The sequence below is a fragment of the Mycetomoellerius zeteki genome, unplaced genomic scaffold (assembly GCF_001594055.1).
Source record: "Mycetomoellerius zeteki isolate Tzet28-1 unplaced genomic scaffold, Tzet1.0 scaffold62, whole genome shotgun sequence".
In the NCBI taxonomy this organism is placed as follows: Eukaryota; Metazoa; Arthropoda; class Insecta; order Hymenoptera; family Formicidae; genus Mycetomoellerius; species Mycetomoellerius zeteki.
In genome coordinates, this window is record NW_017257632.1 from 2,899,436 (window position 1) to 2,904,219 (window position 4,784).

Below are 4,784 nucleotides of genomic sequence, written 5' to 3' on the forward strand. Positions count from 1 at the left end.
TTTTGCACAGCATCAATGTTTTCTGATATAACAACTGATTTTGGACGACCTTCACGACTTTCGTCAATTTGTCAATTGTAGCCTGAAAAATCATGTACACCGTCTCTAAAAATATGAAATAGAAAAACTATATATAATAATGGACTCTTTACGATTAAAAAATTAAATTTAAAATTTAAATTAAAATCTAAGAATATGGTTTCAATAATTCATATGCATGATATGAAGTAATTAAATTGCAAACATGTTTACAGTTTGATTACCTCATATTATACAGTTTTTTGTATCTTATCATTAATCATCCTGCCTAGTATGCCTACGTCAAACGCTTATGTTGTAAAGTGCATCTTCCTTTTTTGTATGTTACTCTCAAGTTAAAAACTTGGAATAAAGCGGAAAAATGTTTCAAATATCCACTTTCAGAATCTTTTGCATAATAATTATAAAACGTCATTTTTTTTAAGCAAACAAAATTTTTGTTAATTTTTTGAAAATTGTAAAGTAAGATAATCCCTTAATGCGCATAATACTTAACACATGACTGTATATTACACATTACAATATGACAGATTATATAATACTACACTGAGAAAAAAATTTGTTCAACTAACTAAACATATTTAGTTGTGTGTGTGTTTGCAGATTTGGTTAATTCAACAAATTTTATTGAATCGAATTTAACCGTAGTCTGTTTAACATTGAACAGCTTGCTAAGCAGACTAAGGTTAAATTCAATTAAATAAAATTTGTTAAAATAACCAAATCTGCAAACAACTAAATGTGTTCAGTTAGTTGAACAAATTTTTTTTTCAGTGTAATATTATATAATCTGTCATATTATAATGTGTAATATATGCAGTCATGTGTTAAGTATTATGCGCATTATCAAATATCAAATTCGCATCATTATTTGTAACAGCAGTGCTTCAAGAAAGAATAATTACAGCTTGTGCAACTTTGGATCAAAGTGATATAATAGCTGCTACGCATAGTAATTTGTTGAGAAGGACAGAACTTTGTATTGCAAAAGGAAGCAAGCAATTTGAACATTTGCTTACATAAGTTATAGTTGTTCTTTATTGATTTATGCTTTTAATAGTATTCTTTACTAATGGATATTTATGATGCCTACGTACATTTATGTACTTATCTAATAAAATATGCAATAAAATCAATACAACATCAATAAAGGTGACATTTCGGTAACGATTTGATTCGTCTTGAAGATCTCTACAATATTATGGAAAAAAAAATTGTATGATCGTTTAAAAAATTTAAGATGATTTTGATTCTTTATGAAAAAAAATTTTTTTTAAATATTTTTTATTGCATGTTGTAGCCTGAAATGAAACAGATAAATATTCACCTTTCAACTTTTTTTTGAACCGTCGGAAATGTCCGAAAAGTCGTGCGAACCGTTGAAACACCCTTAATTTAATTTTTAATTATCCCATATGTGATTGTGCGCCGAAACGTTTGGATTTTAAACACAATCGATCTGAGACACTAATAATATATATATTATAAGGCGTCGAAACATTCGAACATTCCCATATAAAATAATCCCCTCTAAATAAATTAGAAGAAACAGTAAAGAATTTATTGACAAAAAATATAATTTAATCTAAACCTATTTCTAACTTAAAACTAAAGTTAGATTACAATTTTTTCGAGGGAGAAGTGCAGAGTAAAAGGCGGTATCTATACATTATACTGATAAATTATGTTTAAGTTTAAAGTAATTTAAAGTTAATAAAATATTTACATTACACTTAAAATATTATAAATATTATTATAAAATATATTATAAAAAGTAATCGATGAGATGTAACCTTCCAAAAAATTTTATAATATTTTTATCGCAGCAATACTTTACAGCACTTTACAAATTTCATAAAAAAAAATATCATTTATAAATTCTAATAAAAGAATAATAAAATTTATAGATATATATTTTTATACGAATTATTTTAAGGTAGTAACGTGATTTACATTTCAAAATAATTAAAACAAAGCAAATCTAATCGTCATATATCACATAAAAATTTCCATCCATATATTTATTACATAAAAAGTATAAATATTAATTTAATGATATAATGTATGTACTTTTTTGTTCCCCTCACATATAAAATTTTGTAATATTCTTGAAAAAAAGTTATATATCAGATTCGATTTAAAATTCAATATTTTACAAACTTTTTTTAAAAATAATTCCATTTACATTCAGTAAATTCCATTATTAAGCTGACTCATTTCAGATTATATTAACGTATAACAATAATATAATGTTGCGTGTGTATATTTTTTGTGATTGGCGTTTTAATTTTATAATATATAATGAAAAAATTAATTCTAAGAATCGTTAATAATGCTAATATCTTCTTTTTTCCTGACTAAAAACAAAAAAATATAAGTTGCGTAATAATGAATTATAAGTTACAAGAATAGCAAAATGAGAAATATACTATTCACACTTTATTTTTATTGATAAATAGGTGTATTTAGCATGTAATTTATGTTACACATACTACAGAAACTTAGACTTAAATACACGTATTTATCAAAAGTGACGAACTTTAAAATCTTATATCAATCAATCAATTCATTTTTTTCTACACATTTACGTATTTATATGTTAATCGAGGATATATAAAGATTTCAATCTTGAAAGTCCAATTAGTTCTACCTGAAGAATCAAAACGTTGAAGTTATTTCTCAGGTGAGAAAAATTAATCAAGTACGAAAAACAATTATAAAACTACTCGAGGTAAATTAGAGATAAATTACGTCTTTTCAAAATTTGTTTTCATAATTTTACGGATAGATTTGCGTTTACATAATGCGCGTTGAATAGTACGATAGTCCTTCATATCAATAGTAAGACGTGCAACAAATAAAGCTGCTGTGATCCCTTGAATACGCTCACACGCAATCCACGACAACAAAGCCGATTAATTATATTTTGCTGAATTAACATACACGGTACGAAGATTGCATCGCTACCGCATCGAGGATGAGGCCCACATGTTCCGTTCAATATCTCCGTTTAATTCAGGGACTCGATTATCATCGTTTTCTATCACGAATTAAAAGCAATCGCGAAGCGACAAGATAATAGAAACATTCGTGATATCTCGCTTTTCCAATACACGGTATTCCTAGTCGCATTTCTTTAAAATGAAACTGCACATCGTACATACATATATGATACATCGACTTGAAAAATCTAAAATCAGGGATAAAATGGTAAAACTCATAGTGTCGCGATTATTTCAAAGATTTAGTAGTTGAAATAGTTGTTGTAAATAATACAATGATATAAAAATAGAAATATATAATGATATTATATTTAAAAATAAATATATGTAGAGCATACAGCCACCGCGCAAGATGTATTTAGCGAAAGTCGCATATTTAAAATTTTCAAGATTAACAAAGTCTCTCACCATCAAATAGACCACGATCATAGGCTTGACTGGCATAATACTAAAATTCTGTAGGATTTAGAACAGAGTCATATTATAAAAGAATGGTTTCCGATATGATAGAAAGATAAAAAGTAGGTTTGAATAAACAAAGCGATACAGAACGCTTTCTCGATATCTATCTATCTATAATTCGTAACAGTCCCTCTCCTCACTGATAAATTATTTTGCATCTTCCATACGTTTTCCTCTCCTTTCCTTACAATAAGTATAAATACTGTCGCACAATAAACTGATAATGTACTGCTATTACACTGTATCAAAAATAATTCTTACCATCAAAAATTTTCATCAAATTCTATACTTTGAATTAAAAATACCGAATTATACTTGTTACGAAGAATCGTTATCACAAAATACGGGTAAACTGTATCTATAATAAATATAAACTGAATCTTATAATTAAAATTCACTACAATAGATCAAAAAGGAATGCAAATATTAAAAATTTTTTTTATTAGAATCTGGAAATCCTGTATTTATCGTATAGTGACTTAGAAAAAGATCAAATTAATAAGGAACTTACGCGCAAAAGTTCTTTTCAAAATCAATTAAGCTTATTGTAATATTATGTTACCGTCACATCTGGAATAGCGAATTTATACAAACATTCAAACAAAAATTTTTTACCATGTAACATCTTTTATAATATTCGTATTGTGACTGATGGTCAAGACTTGACCGAGAACGTCTATCTTGTTACCTTGAAAAATTTAAATATACGATTTTTGCTAAATACATCTTGCATTGTGGCTATGTATGCTCTTTATTATTTATGTTTGTATCATCAAGTCACCTCTAAAAGCAACCTTTTAAATATACATACATACATAGTATAGCAATAGAAACTATCAAACCGATATGACAATACATATTTTACAAACAAATATATATTAGGTGCGCAACTAAGTTCCCGCTGTTTGTCAATAGATGGTTCCAGCAGTAAGTGCTGGTCGATTCTGACATAATCTAAACGTCATGAACCAAGCTTAGACATATGGTAAACAAACCGCTTCGACACATTAGTGATTTTGTTTTGACGTTATATTCTTTTGGTTGTGTGAAAATGTCTGATTTTGTGCCAAATAATCGTCATATGCGGGAAGTATTGATTTTCTTCTTTCATTCGAAGAAAACGGCGGCTGAAGCGCATCGAGAGCTCCAAAAAGTTTACGGAGATGCTGCTCTAAGTGAAACAACGTGCCGAGATTGGTTCCGTCGCTTCAAAGACGGTGATTTCGATGTTGACGACCGTCCGCGTGAAGGAAGGCCAAAAACCTTCGAAGACGCTGAATT

General features: G+C 28.0%; 2 protein-coding genes across 12 annotated transcripts in view; one reads left to right on the forward strand and one right to left on the reverse strand.

Annotated features, from left to right (window-relative positions):
* Positions 1-4,784, reverse strand: part of Dh31-R (Diuretic hormone 31 Receptor) — a 107,507-nt gene that overhangs the window by 39,622 nt on the left and 63,101 nt on the right. The window lies entirely within an intron of this gene.
* Positions 1-4,784, forward strand: part of LOC108728533 (esterase FE4-like) — a 32,135-nt gene that overhangs the window by 22,683 nt on the left and 4,668 nt on the right. The window contains exon 1 of one of the 8 annotated variants that reach the window (XM_018457118.1): positions 2,701-2,722. The exons of the other annotated variants lie outside the window; for them this stretch is intronic. The gene's annotated coding sequence lies outside the window, so the exon portion shown is untranslated. Of the gene's footprint in view, positions 1-2,700; positions 2,723-4,784 lie in introns of those variants that run through there. 8 annotated transcript variants of the gene reach the window in all.